Source organism: Chiloscyllium punctatum, chromosome 42, assembly GCF_047496795.1.
Source record: "Chiloscyllium punctatum isolate Juve2018m chromosome 42, sChiPun1.3, whole genome shotgun sequence".
NCBI classification, from domain to species: Eukaryota; Metazoa; Chordata; class Chondrichthyes; order Orectolobiformes; family Hemiscylliidae; genus Chiloscyllium; species Chiloscyllium punctatum.
The window spans coordinates 7,995,547-8,013,768 of NC_092780.1; the positions used below are offsets into that span (position 1 = coordinate 7,995,547).

Here is an 18,222-nt window from a genome sequence, read left to right on the forward strand (position 1 = left end):
GATTTATGGGCTGGACAGCTTCCTTCTGCAATCATAAAACCATTGAGTTCTGAAGTCTACGGACGTAAAATGCATCAAGATTCACTCGTTAGTATTATGTTCTAATGCCCTGCTTCACAGAAAAGAATACAGACAATTGCCCCTAATGTAGGGTTTAAACGTTGAAATGCATTCACCCGAGCGGCTCACTTTTCCCTCCTCATCGGTGGCAAACTGATATTAACCTGGTATCAATATCAATCTGGTTGATATTAACCTTCGACAAACTGTCAACAACGCCCCTGAAAATCCACATAAACTGGCAGATGACGAGCCCACCGTGCTTGCGTTGAGAGACCCTGGTAACTACATCAACCCAGATCACGTACGCATAACACTTGATGGGGCCCACCGATGGTTTCCACAATGTCATTCACCTCATGGGGCCTTCAGCGCGAGATTGTTTCCTTTTCGGAGGCCAACTAGAACTGAAATGCAAAATCCGTTTCCATGTAGCTAAAAAAAAACCTATCTGACGACGAATTGCAGGGTTTGTTGTTTTTTTTTCGCGGTCGGTTGAAAAGCTACCCAGCCCTTTCGGCAATAGAGTAAGCGGCTGGAGGCGAAACTGGGTTTTAGTAGCAGAGAGGAGGCGCGAAAGAGCGAGATACAAGGCTGAGCTGTTAACATTTCCGAGCAGTTTTTTAAAAAAGAATGAAAGTAAGTCGAGAAGGCAGAAAAGAGCATTCACAGAAAAAAAACGAGGTGGATGCCAAAAATCACACAAGATGGAGTAAGCGTACTTCATCAACAGCTAATCGCTCATTCATAAAGTTGAGTTCAATGGAAGGAAGCGTAAAATAATCTCAGCCCAACTACATTCTACTTTCAGTCTTAATTTTAAAAATTACATTTTAATGCGGGTGCGAATGGTTTGTTTTGCGGGCGGGTGCTTGTGGTATTCTAATCGCAGGTAGCTAGAAAACATGACTACAGCTAATGTGAGTTTGTGTGCTTTGTAATGGACGTTGGTCCCAATGTTGCTAACTACAGGTACTTGGAGGTTTAATGCGAGGTCCAGGAAGACTCACCGGAGCAGCCATGGTGACGATTCATGATTTAACACGCATCTGGCAAAATGCTCAATGCCTGAACAGAAATTCAAGATTGAGAAATGTTCAAAGCGCATGTTTCACACAGCAAAAGGGCAACACATTTAATCCAAAATATATGCATTATGTTCATTTAAAGAACTCATATCAGAATACTAACCAAGTAGTAAATACAAAAATACGTGAAAGTCAATTTGCACTAATGTGGAGGGGAATTAAATTTGGCCAATAATGGAAACGATGCACCGATATTCCAATTGAGATTCCGATGAAAGCAGCTAGAGACCATGCCGACTATTAAAGCGTACAATTCTGGTGGGGGAGGGGGCAAACACAATGAATCCGTGTTTATATTTTTTCACCGCTTGAAGAGCACGAATCTGGAATGTCGTTGCAATAATTATTCAGGACATTATTTTGTAGCTTTATTCTCCAGCCACTGTCAGTGATCAACTTGCAAGATTATTAAATTAAAAGAAATGGAATCAGAAGATACAATGCTTTCAGTCACAATCCGGAATGAGTAATTACAATGAGAAACTGATTGCAGATGCTTTTTTAGGCTGTAGCCCGTGGAATCTATTACCTTTACCATTCAGCCAATTATCTCCCCTCCCCCAACAGGCAGATTCATTTACATCAGCTGAGCAACCTGATCCGTCTGCAGCCGCCGGCTGATTGACAGCTGCAACCGGGCTTTGCTGGTTTCCTGTTAACCATTTGATGCCCCACGAAAAATCATACAAAAACAACCCCGCTGCAAATACCCCCTCCCCCAAACCTCGAATCGCAGGCACATCGTGTTCGCTGAGATATTTTATGTTGCGTTTCCAAAATACAAATTTAGCAACACAAACACGTGTTCAAGGGCAAAGGTCTACAATGTATTAACTTAATTCTGGACAAAGCACAGTGGATGGTGCTTGGATTTACCATTTAAGATCATAAAATTACAGGAAAAAATTGTAAATCACTTATGAACAGAAATTATTTTCTCTGTTGTTGAATTAAGTGATTTACTGTTAGAATGTGTATGACAACCCAGTTCATATTTAAAAGCTTGCTGAAGTAAGATAATATTTCATGCGGATTTTTTTCTGCTGCATTACCTTCGCAGATTTCAGGCAATATTGAAACAGAACAGCGATACAAGAGCCGCAAAATTGCATCATGATACAATCATTCTTGCTGCAAGTTGCATGTAGCCCTTGCAAAGGCTCTTTTATGCTTGCTGATTCCTTCCAAATCAACAGATATGAAGCATTCGTGCACACAATACATGTCAAACGTGATTGCACCTCACGGCAGAAAAGCTGGGACCTTCACATGAGTGCCGGAAGAGTTAATGCAGACATGCAGCATGTAAATGTGAAACCATTAAATGTAATCTCCTTTCTTATTATTTGTAGACATTTGTCTTTCTGCCGACGCATTCAATACCAAATTAAACAGTCACTAATGAAAACCAAACATGAATGTGATCTATTTCAGCAACAGAACTAAAGTGCATCGGCCAGCCAGTCTCTGTGGCGCAATCGGTTAGCGCGTTCGGCTGTTAACCGAAAGGTTGGTGGTTCGAGCCCACCCAGGGACGCTACGTTTTTTATCTCGTCACTCGCTCTACGGGCATATTTCTGATCTTTCCTCTTTATTTCACAATTTTTTTTACAATTTAAAAAAATTAGAAAATTTATAGCGAAGATAACACTATTATCTCTCGCAATGAATTCTGTTGCCTTTGTTGCTGTGAGACGAGGCAACTTAACAGAAGTGTATTTACACATTAATATTTTAGTCAATATTTATAATTACAGGATGCATCTTTACATACATGTTAATTATGATATGTTAAAATATACATTATTTTCTCAGAGATTATTTAATTATCTAATGCATTGCAAACATTCGAAGCCTCAGTATTTTTATTTCCTGCTTACTCTCTTGTATCAATAATATAGTGTCAAGGCATATTTCAAACTACCGTTGGATTTATTCAATGGGAAGAGTCTGGCCTTAAGCGACGTTGCACCTCACGACGACTGCAGTATTCCATCGCCCCCCCACCCCCCACCACTACCCCCGGCCCCCAAAATTCTAATCCCACAATTGCGAAATTCCTCAAATGTGACCATTTTAAGAGGCCAAGGTTTTACTCTTGTAAAGGTATCACATGCTAAGGTGCACTTTCTTTTATTTCTCAGCCCCTCGCGCCCCTACCACCGATTCAGTCTGGGTATGCATTGTTAATCTCTTGGTGGCGAGACTTTGCATTTCAAAAAAAAATTAAATGTTGATTAATGTAACCCTACATCCAAGCACAGCCATTTTGAAACTGCCTTGAGAAAATATGCTCACAAAGGCTGCCTCGCACCAAAATTTATACCATGCCTCTGACTTTTCCTTTGTTTCACGTGCAGCGTTTCAGACATTGGAGGTTGTCACAAAAAAAACTATCTTCATTTTGATTGGATTGCAGCCTTGTTTGGGTATCCAAAATATCTATGTATACCATGAATGAAATGCCTATTACTTGTCTTTACAACATTATCTCTATTTGTGTCCAATCTGAGCATCCAATGCACCCGATTAGCTGTTAGTGTAATGCAGTTATTCTGATCAAATTTGATGGTTTGCCTGTCACTGGTTTCTTCAATTAGTTGATTGTAGCTCGATCTTCACGCACTTATTGGGTTACAGTGCTTTGCTCAGCGCATTTATCACTGTACCTCAATGCAATAGGTATTTCTTTCGCTGCTGCGTTTATTTAACTGGAGCGTCATACGGGGGGCCTCTATCAAACAGTTGCTATTAGTTTGCTCGATAGAGTGTGTGTTTCCGGATTTAAAGAAGGGCCTGCTTCTACAGACCGAATGCATTTCAAAAGACAAATCAGGTTATTACAGCTCTTTTAACCGGCTAAATGTGCTCTAAATGAGCACAGGGTTCATTGAAAAGATGAGCAGAAACCTGTCATTTCTCAGACATGGAGATACTATGATATCAATGCTCGCTGCTTCAACCATACGGCCCGCTTCTACATACATTTAATACCGTACATCAATGTATCTGCTAATACTACAAATTGCTTCATTTTCTATCTGCTGTTTATTATGATATTTCAATGCAATATGACTGATTACGTTGCCTATCAATGCAGGGATAGTTCCAAGTGCTACAAACTCATATCATTAATATAATCATTATTATTGTTTGAAGCTGACACAAATTGCCACATTGTATACAGTGTTTTATCACTATACCGAACACAGTATGTACACAGCAACTACGTTTTAGGATCTGTCAATATTTAAGCGCTCTCTGATTTAGTGCCCTATCAGTCATAAAGTGTAGTGAACATCCCTTATTTTAATGTCAAACCTATTTCAGAATTTTGTTTAAATGGCACGATACTAGTGAGCTTGCTCTCGGTGATAAACCTCTGAAATATTTTCTTTCCTGTATTTGTTTTAAGCACCGTCTATAACAATGTGTTATGCTAAAGAACCTGTTTATATATACTGCATCAACTTAAATCACGACTGAATATCCAACCGTGCATTTTGTGGTAGACGAAGATGTGTTAGGAAAATTGTGGTACAGACGATCAAGTATTTGTAATTACTATATTTTAATTGTAAATGTATATCGTATTAAACAATATGTCTTTTTTTTAGTGCATGTTCTTAACCTATGTGAATAAATTCATTTGTCTGCTAGGATTGCCTTCTTTTCTTCAACCTGATTGAACTGGCATTCAAGCGGCCTCTTTGTCAAACGTTAAATCCCATTTATTTACACAGATTGTCAGTCAAGCGAATACGTTAAGTAAATATGATTTCTAAAGATTTTAAAAATTAAAAAGATTTAACAGGAGAAAGTTTATCGTCACCGAGTACGCAAGCTAACAAGCTTTTTGTTTTGCCAGGGCTCGGGTCTTAGAGAGCTAGGATACAACTTCTCTAATGTCCCAAATATTCAGAACATTATTCGCCTCCCAATTGCTTTTTGAGCAGTGAGGCAATATTACGACTCAGAACAAATAGAATCCAGCAAGTTGTACGTTAAAAACAAAGTCTGACTCATTTTTAATTATGAGGAAAACCATATTTAAAAATTGATAAGGATCCAATTTCTCTACATATTGTTGATGCAAGGAAACGGTCCACAATTTTAATTATAGGAGTCGCAAGAAGTTAAAACATGTATTTAACTGCTCCCTGAGTCTGATTTCTTTCGCGGTAAAATCTCCATGAGTTTGCACACGTATTAAACATGTTCCGTTTTCCAATGATAACATAATTAGATTCAAATCAATTCAAAAAGATTGAGAACGCGAAATTTTCTCGTTTTCCCAACTGCATCAGACCATTGGCTAATTCATACATTTAAGAGAATAAGGTTAAATAAAGGAAATGAAGACAGGATGATAGAGAAATAAAGATATAGAAAACACCCATTCTCACGCCAATTTACCAGTTTAGTTTCCAATCGTTAGAACAAAGTATTAGGGGGAAATGATCTCTGTATGTCTTTAAACCCGATTGAATTGTGTCAGTTTCTAGGTTAGGAAAATGGCAGACCCAGCTTAAACGTGGTTTATGATTCTAGGTGTGTTCCATACAATGGATGATAGAACAAGAAGTAGTTATATAATTTTCTGGAACATTTGACTTGATGCCAGTTATACAAGTGACTTTAATTCAAGGAGTGCCTTATAACGTCTTTATTTTCTTATTCTTTCTCGTTTAGCAATTATTTGAATTTCGAACACTGCTTGATGAACTGTTGAATTATTACTTTATCCGATTGTACATAATGATTATTGACAGCCATTTCCTTAAAAAGACGACAGGTGTGTTGAATGTTTTCTCACTATGTAGTTTGTACGCATGCAGTTTGCAAGGGTTGCAAACTGGAGATTGTGCAAAGTTCCGATACATAGATCAAATCTTCCAGCCTTGAATGTGATATTTGTAACTAAACATGAGTATTTAATATTTTCAGCGAACTACTGACACATTACAAACACAAGGAACGTAGTAACATCATCCTCCGCTCAAAGAGGCGCAGTTAAATAGATTAGTGCAGGTGAGCAGCCTTAAAACCTAAATGGACGGGAATTGGTAGTTTGTGCAAGATCTGTTGTCCTAATGTGTGAAAGAAAGCGAAGAAAATAGATGGATAGATAGATAGTTGGATAGATAGATAGATAGATAGATAGATAGATAGATAGATAGATAGATAGATTGATTGATTGATTGATGCGTCGAAAAAGACAATCAGAAAAGAGATAGTCAGAGATAGAATAATAGATTTACAAGAGAGAAAGGGGTAGTAAAAGAAAACCAACTGTAGACAAACAGACAGGCAACGGTAAAGAAAAAGGGAAAAATACAGACGGACAGAATTGATTCACAGCGAGAGAGAAAAAGCCAAATACAGTACAGGGAAACAAAGACAGATGGAGACAGTCAAATACAGTCAGATAGAGTGGGGGGGGGGGGGGGGGGGGACCTACAGATAGTCCGGGAAATGGAGAGAAATGAGAGACAGGGCAGGGACTGACAAAGACTGGTTTTCTGCTCGCTCCTTCTGCATCATTCGGACGTGAGCCACAGTTTAACTTTTACAGCGGACCGGTGATTTCGTTCCACACAGAACTATCATGTCTATCGATCTGTTTCTCTGATTAGAGATAATGAGATTTAACCCTATTTGACATTTTCTGCCTTCCTTCTGCTTGTCATGTTCTTTCTGTCCCCCCGCTTTTAAAAAAAATCTCTTTCGACCAATGCGTGAAAGGCAATTTTGCAATAAATGGTGGCAGATTCGAAGAAGCAGTGCGGCCATATTACCATAAATATATTCTCAAATATTGGACAAGCGTTCAAATCCCACTGAACATAAATTACAGGCACATTTCCCTAACGATTTATGGTTCCTTTATTATATTTTAAACAAGCATTGTTTTTTGACCAGAAATACTTGCAATGCCAATATTATACACACAATAAACACAGATTTATGTATAACCATTGAACATTGAAGTGCTTGTGAGTGTGTGTGAGAGAGTGTGTGCGCGCTGGTCGTGAGGGTTAACACATCGCTTTCACTAATGTGACACAGCCTCTTGTCCTTCCTCTCTCCCGTTTCTTTGTTTCACGTAGCTATTATCTCCACGCCATCTATCTCTGTCTGGCATGCTTTCCACTCTCTCCATCTCCCCTCCCCACCCCCTCATGGTGGGTGAGACTGGGGAGGAGGGTGTTGGGGGCTTGCGATTGGGGGGGGGGGGGGGGTTGGGGATTTCTCATTTATGCGGGGGAGGGGGAGGTGAGGAAAACCTCAAGGACAATCTGACAATAAAAAACGAAATTCCTTTTTTTCCAGGACGGCGCAGCGCCCATTCTGGGGAATCGATCTATTGATTAGCAATGACTAGCTTTCTCGTTGCTGGTTTCTTCTGAATAAACGCAGGAACGGATAGAGCGTACAATGCAGTAAAATACACGTTGGTGCACACATTTAATGATTCGGTCAGGAAATCCGGCTTTGCTACAAGCATATTCATTTATTTTAGATTATTACCAATCACATATTATAATAAGCAATTTAAATGATGCAGATTGTATGATGCAGTATCGGGATAATAAGTGCCTGTAATGCACATAGAACTTTCTATGGAATAAACTGAATGTCTAATGACACGTGCTGGCTATTTTGACTCTGTCTGGATCCATATTATCTCCATTGCTAGTACAGCTGAACAGTAAGGGCAGCGCCGATCGATATATCCTCTGCTATTAGAGAGGCGACAGAAGGGAGCATATGTCACCGTGGGAAACACTGGCAGTCCGTGAACAAAAGAACACTATTCCAGGCAGGAAAGACGCGGTTACCTGGCAACAGCCAGTCGCCCAGTTTTCCCCAAAGCTGGAGTGCTCTCTGCTGGTTGGGAACAGAATCAATACAATCAAAGCAGGGCGGCGATTTAATCTCACATCAGGCCAATGGCAGCGAGGAAACCCTGGAGCTGAATTGCTGCTGAGGGAGGGAGTGGACAGAGATTTCATATTGCCTTTCTTTAAAAAAAATCATTCCTGGACTGTTAGCGTTGCTGGTTGGGATTTACTGCACAACCCCATGAACTGAGGGGGGCTATTTCAGAGGGCAGTGGAGAATCAACCACATTAATATGAGTCTGGAGTCGCATGTAGACCAGACTTGGTAACTATGGCAGATTTCCTTCCCTAAAGGACATTAGGGAACCAGAGGGGGTTTTACAACAATTGACAATGATTATATTAAGCTAGTTTCTAATATCAGATGTTTTTATTGATTCAAATGTTACCATTTGCCATGTCAGGATTCGAACTAATGCTCCCAGAGCATAGACCTGGGGCGATGGATTAATAGCTCAGTGACAGTACACTGCCCGACTCCTTAAAAGGGCATGAAACTCCAATTGAAAAATAACATCTTAAGGGAAGGAAATGGATCAGAGAGGGTGTAGTTTTCACATTGGAATGATTTTCAAGTTGGTAACAGTGTTATTTAAATAATTATGTCTCCATCTTGTTTGCTGTGGCCATCAGTCTCACTGTGTCTCTTTCTCACCCATTCATCAGATGACAAGGATGCTGTAAAAAGCTGAAAGACCTGCGGATGCTGGAAAACAGAAACACAAAACATAAATTGCCGGAAAAGCTCAGCAGGTCTGGCAGCATCTGTGGAGCGAAATCATTTCTGAGGAAAGGTTACTGGGCCCGAAGCATTAACTCTGATTTATCTCCACAAATGCTGCCAGACCAGCTGAGCTTTTCCAGCAATTTCTGTCCCGGTGACATCACACGTTTCCTTAAACCGCAATGCCGGCGGTTCACGGGTAATCTGACAAATCACCAGGGTCACAGGTCGGAGTTTGGGACACTAACAGTCCCGTGGATTGGGCAGCGAAGTGTTAAAGACTGCATCTTCACAGGAGGCATCATGTTCCTCAAATCCAGTGGCGATTGAGTTGGGGGGAATAGGCTCCATGCCACTATTGTTTTGTGGTTCATTTGGAGGTTTCTGTGGTGCCTTCTCATTGTATTCGACATGCTGATACATAGAACGACCTGAATGTCACTTCATTGCGGTCGCTTCATTTCAACTCCCTTTGTAAGCCGGGACCTCGTTGTTCCTATTGTCTGTTCCTTGGGCTTCCTGCCATGTCCCATGATATCTCCTTACTCCATCCTAATGGGCTCCAAAACGAACATACCGGCACAGGGAACCTTAGCTTTGCTGATGAACGAGCAATGCCAACAATGTAGGTCTCTGTGGAATTTAATTGTCAACCTTCAACTCTTTGTTTTCCGATTAAATCGGTAACCTTAAGTTCACATTTCCTTCACATGCACCTCGCTGTGGTGTGACCATGTTCTGGACACCCAAAGGAGTGGATTTGATTGAACTTGCTTCATTTGTTCCCTGCTCTTACTCAATCTGCGTTTCCCCGGTTTTTGTTGTTGTTGAAGGATTCAAATGGATTAATTCACTGTATCTTACCCCTTTGGCTCTGAACGATATTTGACAGGCGGCCACAATACCTGGGAGTATTGCAAACAGGGAGAAGAATTGTGTGAATTTAGAAGGACATGGATGTAATAGACGGACACGTGCGAGGTGCGTTTCAATGAGGGGGAATGTGAAGTGACTGATTTTGTTTTGAAGAACGAGTAGAGGCAATATTACACAGTGGAAAATTGTAAAGGGGCGCAGAATCAGATGGAAGCATGTGTCCAAATCACAGCAAGGGCCAGAGTAGGCTTGATACAGCTAATGAATTTAGTAAAGACGATGTTGAGTGTTGTCAATAGGAGCGTCGAATATAAAAGCGGGGAGAGTATGATGACCCTACTTTAAGCGCTTGCCCAGCCTCAAATGGAGTATTGTGAAGTTTTGAAGAAGGGTCATAAGACCATAAGACATAGGAGTGGAAGCAAGGCCATTCGGCCCATCGAGTCCACTCCGCCATTTAATCATGGCTGATGAGTTTCAATTCCACTTACCCGCTCTCTCCGTCATATCGGATTCAAAACGTTAACTCTGGTTCTCTCTCCACAGATGCTGCTACACCTGTTTGAGGTTTCATATCTCCAGTGTTGCTTTTTAAAATTCTATTAGGATGTGGGTGTCACTGGCAAAGCTGCAATTGTTGTCAACCTTCACTGCGCTTCATGGTCAACTAACTACATTGCTGGTGACATGGAGTCACATGCAATTTCCCTGGGGCAGAGTCATAGAGATGTACAGCGCGGAAACAGACCCTTCGGTCCAATCCATTCATGTCGACCAGATATCCCAACACAATCTAGTCCCACTTGCCAACACTCGGCCCATATCCCTCCAAACCCTTCCTATTCATATACCCATCCAAATGCCTCTTAAATGTTGCAATTGTACCAGCATCCACCACTTCATCTGGCAGTTCATTCTATACACGTACCACCCTCTGCGTGAAAAATGTGCCCCGTAGGTCTCTTTTATATCTTTCCCCTCTCACCCTAAACCCATGCCCTCTGGTTCTGGACTGTTCCCCCCAAGGAAAATACTTTGTCTATTTACCCTATCCATACCCCTCATGATTTCATAAACCTCTATAAGGTCACCCTTCAGCCTCAGACGCTCCAAGGAAAACAGCCCCAACCTATTCAGCCTCTCCTTATAGTTCAAACCCTGGCAACATCCTTGTACATATTTTCTGAACTCTTTCAAGTTTTGCAACATCTTCCGATAGTAAGGAGAATAGAATTGCCCGCAGTATTCCAGCAGTGGCCTAACCAATGTCCTGTACAGCCGCAACATGACCTCCCAACTCCTGTACTCAATACTCTGGCCAATAAAGGAAAGCATACCAAACACCTTCTTCATTATCCGATCTACCTGCGACTCCATTTTCAAGGAGCTACGACCCTGCGCTCCAAGGTCTCTTTCTTCAGCAGCACTCCCTAGGACCTGCAAAGGTCCTGCTCTGATTTTCCTTTCCGAAAAGCAGCATCTCGCATTTATCTAAATTAAGCTTCATCTGTCAATCCTCAGCCCATTGATCCATCTGATCAAGGTTGTGTTTTAATCTGAGGTAACCTTCTTCGCTGTCCAACACACCTTCAATTTTGGTGTCATCTGCAAAACTACTAACTATACCTCCTATGTTCATATCCAAATCATTTATATAAATGACGAGACCTGTGACCAGTGGAGAGCCACAAGGATCAGTGCTGGGTCTACTACCTTTCGTCATTTATATAAATGATTTAAAGTGAAATAGGTAGATAGGTTCTTGATTGCCAAGGTGGGGGTGGGGGGGGGGGGGGGGGGTGGAGGGGGAGGCGGTGAACGATCCAGGAATATAGAGTTGAGGTTAATATCAAATCAGCCATGACTTTACTGAATGGCGGAATGGGCTAGAAGGGCCAAGTGGCCTGCCCTTGTTCCTTGTTCGAATGTTGACCAGGTTGGGTAAGAATGGCGGATTCCCTCAAGGACATTAATGAATCAGATGGGTTTGCACGACAATCAATGATAGCTTCAGTCAACATGTCTGAGCCGAGAGTTGTAGTCCGGAATCATTCATCCCAGTAGCTGCTCTAGTGGAATTTAAACTCATGTTCGCAAGGCCTTAGCCTAGGCCTGTTCTTCTCAGGGAAGGGACGATTAAGAGGAGCGTTGACAGTTATGCTCAAAGTGGTTAGGATCCGACAGGCACTGCCTGACAGTGTAATGAAGCCAGATTCAAAATTGAACAGCCGATTATCAGAACACACCACATTTTCGGGGCTACAGAGAGAAGGCGAGGAAGAGGGTGGTGTCCTAACAATTATACGATTATATGATGAGCACAAAGTCGTGGCTTGAGGGTTGCAAGTTTTGGAGGAATCGAACAGAGGAAACAATATTTTTAAAAAAGCATGAAAGTGAGGATAAAAATCCGGAAAGGGAGAGGGCTTAGCAATAAAATGAACGAACTGCCATACCTCTCAGACTCTGTAGAACACAACCAATGAAGTAGTATCATTTTGCCGTGATTTACACTGGACAGAGCTCAAAACCGTCATATACAGCCCATTCTTCCTAACCATCCTAGACCAAATACATGCAATTTCACAAAATTAGGAGATGTGTCAAACACCAAGAAAACTGAATATTCATCGCCGAACAGAAAATAGTTCTTTGACCTTGGTCAATGCTTGTATATAAAGGTTATCGAGAATAAGCTCTTAAAATACGTAACATGTTGTGAGTAAAGCATTCTGTGCCGGCCTTTGTTGTGAATGTATTGAAAGTGTAACATCGACACGGGTTGACATATGAAGGTGTAAACGGAACTGAAAACCTACTTCCTTTGTTGTCGATGTAAATCATTATTTGAGGCCTCGGGTAAGACAGAGAATGGGCAGAGTTTTGAAGAAATGTCAGGATTTCAAGCGTGGCGTCATCGCTTTTAAATTTCCTCGTGCTGGTATTTTTGAAGAATAAAGAAACAGATTTGTAATTATGTTAATGGAAGGCACGCTAACGGTACGACCCTGGTTGCCTAAGTCTCAAGATCTGCAATTCACTTCCTACACCTCCCTGCCTCTTTGCCTCGCTTTCTTCCTTCCAAATGATCTTTGCAACCCACCTCTTTAGCCTAATCTTTGACCTAATCTTTCCTTATTTGGTTACCTGATTCTGGACTAGTAGTGCTGGAAGAGCACAGCAGTTCAGGCAGCATCCGAGGAGCAGTACCTGGGTCAGTCTCGTTTTATAATGCTTCTACTAAGTGCCTTGGGACGTTTCGTTAAATTAGAGGCGCCATGTCATGACAAGTTGTTGTGGAGTTTGCGTGAATGCAGAGATGTCCCACAAGTATATCAACCAAGCCATTACTGTAGGGGGGCTGGGGATTTGCTGGACACATGATTTGGAGATGAATGGTCACGAGGTACAACATTCCAAATTGGAAACTTGCGACATTGAGGAAATGCGATGCATTATGATGTCAGTGGGGGACTAGAATGGTGGTGATGTATCAATGGATGAACATATCCATTTCCGAGAGCCCTTCCCCTGTCTCTCTCTCTCTCGCCCTCCCTCTCTCTCTCCATACCATCTCACAGGCAAGGGGCAGAAAGTTTAGAGGAGTTGTGAGGAAAAGACTTTTTCACCCAGATAGTGGTGGGAACCTGGAGCTAACTGCCTGTAAGGGCGGTAGAGGGAGAAACCGCTCAGACATTTTAAGAAGTACTTAGCTGTGCATTTGCGATGCCAAGGCATCCAGGACTACGGCCAAGTTGCAGAAAATCAGATTAGCATAGTTAGGTGGGTGTTTTTGACCGGCGCGGATGGTGCTGTGGACCTCTGTGACTCTATCACTTGTTCGTAAGCGTACATCGTCAATACTTGCGCTGGGGGGTTGGGGGATGAGTTCTCGGTTATCTCGTCCCCACGCCTGGTTTGGCTCTGATACGTCACGTATTGCCTCATCCTCTATTTCAGAGGACTTATTTGGTGTGGGGTGATACATGAACACTTGCTATTGTACAGGGTTCACCCGGATACTTTCCAGATCAACTATAATGAAAGCCAGAAAATTCCAGCCTTCTGGAGAGCCCGAGGACACAGCAAGCGGACTCAATAAAACTACACCAATTTGAACGGTGAAAACTCCAATCCGAGACTCTGGAAACGTCTCAATGCTTTAAATGTGCCTGTTACTGGATCACAAACCCAGCTTTGTACATAACGATGAAATGTATTTCACACACAGTACCGGTTAAAGCAATGACTTACAGCAAGGGTCTTAGCCTGGAGTTTCCATGCTTGAAATTGGCGCTGCGTTTGTACCGACTTAAGAATGCTAGTTATTCCTGTTCGAACTTGCGTTTGGAATCTGCATTGAAAATGAACTGAAAATACATTCGTCTATAAATATATACAAGAGTAAAATGTCCAATCATCTCATGGAATCGCAAACAACTGTCGATATTTAATTTTGTTTCAAGGAGTAAAAAAGATTTCATAATTCCGAGTAGAATAGCATCGAGAAAAGAGAGACAAGTTTGTTTTTTTCTAATCAAAATAATCTGCAAGGCTTCCCAAGTTATTCAGGGAATCCTAATTGTTGATAGATTGGAAGCCCCAAGGGCAGCGAATACTCCTTTAATAATTTGGTTGAAACCCCTCATGCGTGACACAAATAGACTCCATTGCACAGCCCTTTAAGTCTGACATGTGTTGGAATTTACCGCTGACACTCTCTGTTTTTTTTCCGAGAATGGTCAGTAACGTCTTCCTTGATTTCTTCCAGATCGATGGAAAGTGGCCAGTGACTGGTTTAGTGTCGATTGTTATGACGACCTAATGCAATAACATCCAATTAAAGGATCAAGGTGACCCCAGACTTTTTCACCACGTTTAAATAAAACGCCGACCAGCCTGGTGTCTGGTTTGGAGCTGCTTTACATAATTATGAATCAGTTGGCATTATTCCAAATGTTTCCCAGGGAGCTGTAATCTAATCGTTCGGGCGTCATTTTGGCGACGATCTGTGTTGCAGCTTTATTTTTATTGTGTGTTTATACATAAACACTGCAGGCTACATAATTTCGAGCGTCCTTTGCGAGATGGAATGGAACACCAAACCCCGTAACACCTCCTTCACTTGTCTGTTTACATCCCTCCTCCACGGTGCAAATGGTAATTTTCAATGGTAACACTGCCATTAAGGTTGGTTTCAGCAGCAGGTATCGTGATAGGGGTTGCAGAAGAGCAAAAATAACAGTTGAAGTCAGAACCTGGTATACCAGGCAGGGGAATTTAACAGTCCGGCGAATATAGCCAGCCGTCAGGCCAATTTTCTATTGGGCTTGACTAAAACATGAAAAGGGTCCTATTTTGGGGTTATAGTCGATTGGGGGAAAAAAAATAGTTATTTCGCAACATATAGGACTGAAAACGGCTGCTATTGACAACATTTTTCGACTATTATCGATGAATAATGCCCAAGCCATTTTACAGCCTTTCTGCCCCGCTGGTGAAGGAAAGGGCGACATGACGATGACTCTCGACTTCCATTTTTGCAACGTGGAGTTTGAGTAAAAGTAAACCCCTTCCCACTGTGCTGCACACATAACTTTGCATGTCGTCTGAATCATGCACACTGGGGACACATGTCGCTTGTTGGGTATAGCAAGGGAAAGAAAGAGTTAACTGCACAGGAAATCTATTCACAAGCAACATATGGAATCCAAATACGTGGTCAAGAAATCCCGGATATTTTATGGGCAGATTCTGCGTCTGTTGTTTGCAGCTTTCAGCCAAGAAGTTTTCCGGATTGTTGCATTCACCCACCTTGTAAACCGATGCATCGATTCCTTGGTACAAATTAAAAACAAGATCCGTATTGTATCAACACACATTACACACGTGCATCAGCTTTCACTAGTCTGGCACTCAAAAGGAACCAGAAATGCTCAGTTCTGATGATGCAACGACAAACCCTAAAAATCAGTTTAAAACCTTGTGTATTTCTACCCTCCCTGCGCCGCAGATTATCAGGAAGGATCTTAATTATCAGAGCTTTTACGGTTGTCCTTTGGAAATATAGTGGCTTTTCGTCGACGCATGACATACCACCATCCCCTGATTACTTTTGTATAGCTACAGTCCGAGAAGAATTCCAATTGGTGCAGCGGCAATAAACACGTAACATTTCAGAGTGATACTGGATGTTCGTTTCATCAGGTATTTCGGCACATTTTCTATTTAACACGTTCCAAGTTCCGTTAAAATAGAAAACAAGTTGTAAAACCATTACTTTTTTTAAAAAAAATGTGTAACTGCACTTTTTTTAAAAAAAAGGACATGAATTCTGCAAACTGTATTTGCTATATGTTGGAACATTACAGTAAATATTTACATCACAGACTTTAACAATCTCAATACCATTTTGTCAAGATTAAACGGATAATTATCTCGCTAACCTTTTAATCAATGCTCCATACTACAGTGGTAAAACCACAAATTATAACATGCTATTAAAACGTCATGGATCTCAGAAACATGCTTGAATTCTAGTTTGGTCCATTTTCCATTAGATAATATTTTCAGTGCAGCATGAGCCAATGAAACAACACAATCACAGAATGTGGCAACGGATAAAATCCCAGTTAGAGTACTACCTAACTTAACCTTAACTGCTCCCAATACAAGCTATCTGCTTCCACAAATATTAATCCCTCAAATAAGGCTCTGGGTTAAACTAGCTCTGTCCCTTCAGAGAAATTACACTCTCTACTAAACTTAATATAAAGAACTGACTTCAAAATCGAAGTCAGGAAAATAGCCTAAGTAGGCCCAAAACTATCACCCAGGATTGAAGTCATAATTTTACAGCCATTTATGGTCAATTCCTAGTCTGCAGAGTGAAGTGTCACTAAATCTCTTCAATTTCACTCCTCTTCTGGAATGAAAATCGTTCTTCCTCAAAGCCCGAAGTTTTAGTTGATATTCACAGGATAGTGGTCCTTTCGACAAACCTGTGTCTAAGTTAACAAGAGGTTACTTAATTTTAACATAAACTAGTCAAATGAAAGCGGGAAGCATTCTTAATGGATTACTTCCGCCCATATGTTCTTTGAATTATACCTATTAATTCTACGTGAGTGTGCATGTTTAAATTGTACCAAGGCAGTGGAGGTAACCACGTTTCTGGGCCAAGGGCAGATTCCAGCATGCAACTGGACCTGCGTGCATCATTTAGAGGCATTAATTCTCAGTCAAACTGAAAAACTACTTATTAAGCGTGAGCTTGAATTTATTTCAATGATTGACTAATTGGCATCAGGCGTGATTTATGATAATTTTGTAACTAATTATAATATTATAGCAACTGTATATTGTCAACGAGATGGTTTGATTATTTTCTAAAAAAAACACACTGCTGCATAATGACTATTAAATAGCCCTGAATATAAACAGGGCAAGAATTGTAGTTTACACTTAACACCGTCATTGTTACCATTTTTCCCTAGTACTGCTGGAACAAATAACTTCTACGTTGTTACATTTTGTACCCAGCTTCACTCATATTGTTCCAATATATTTAACTCTTATAACTGTTTAGCAGAATTTGCTAATTTGAATCAACATAAACACTGGGAGAGTGCAGTGGCACAATTGTCTGTTGTCTCCTGATGTACCAATATTAAATGTTAGGTTATGATTTATCGGCCTACTGCTAACATTTGATTTTCTTATGTTAAACAAGATTTATATCGCCCAGTCATAATGAAACGGAAACACTATTTTTAAAAATGACTAGGATTGTTACAGCCAGCCGGAGGGATGCCTCTTTAATGGACAATGAACCTTTCTTTGTCGTTTAAAGAGCTCTGCAGTGACCAGTTCTAAAGATAGTTTTAGTTTGTGCACCACCTTTGAAGGACTGCAACAACGAACATGCTCCTTTCGAATGATAGATATGGAAATGTTACATGTCTGACTCCATTCACCTGATCTGCTCTTTTTTTTGTCTCATTGCTTCCACACATCCGTCAGGCGTTCTTCCCGAAACTGTATGGGGACGTGGGAGGTTGGTTTTCGTAGGAATGCATCTAGGTTCCTCTTTGTCTTCTACATCAGATGTTTCCTATTGATATAAGTTTTAGTTAGTGAGTTGGTGCATCTAAGGTTCATAGTTGTCAGCATTTCTTTGTTGGAATTAAGGATCATTTAAAATAAACGCAAATGCATATTTTATTGAATATGATTTGATATAAATGTCATTTATTTTTGGGAATAAAATACCCGCTGCGCATTATTAAATGAAACACTCTGCTAAATTGTGTTTTTTTTCTTCCCTCCCCAGTCACAACATCAATAATGTTTTCCACACACTCTTTGCTCCCTTTGTCCTCCCTTCTCTTCCAGCTCTGGACCTCCACTATCCCGGCATGCCCCCCACCCCAGGGCCCGCCCGCACGCCGTGACTGGTCATTTTCCTTCCCCAATCACCCGGCACCGTGAAACCAAACATACTTCCGTGGCGGCGCTGACAGACGGAACAGTAGACCAATCATAGAGCCTATTAGCACGGGTGGGCCAA

General features: G+C 41.2%; 1 long non-coding RNA gene and 1 other non-coding gene across 2 annotated transcripts; one reads left to right on the top strand and one right to left on the bottom strand.

The window, feature by feature from the left end:
* The first annotated feature begins 2,611 nt into the window (after positions 1-2,611).
* On the top strand, positions 2,612-2,685 carry trnan-guu (transfer RNA asparagine (anticodon GUU)). The gene has a single exon. It is a non-coding gene; the product is annotated as a tRNA-Asn (tRNA).
* Positions 2,686-14,101: 11,416 nt separating this feature from the next.
* On the bottom strand, positions 14,102-18,060 carry LOC140465539 (uncharacterized). The gene is made up of 3 exons (XR_011955120.1): positions 18,015-18,060; positions 17,630-17,766; positions 14,102-15,490 (listed from the first exon to the last, which is right to left on the bottom strand). It is a non-coding gene; the product is annotated as an uncharacterized lncRNA (long non-coding RNA).
* Between the last annotated feature and the right edge of the window lie 162 nt (positions 18,061-18,222).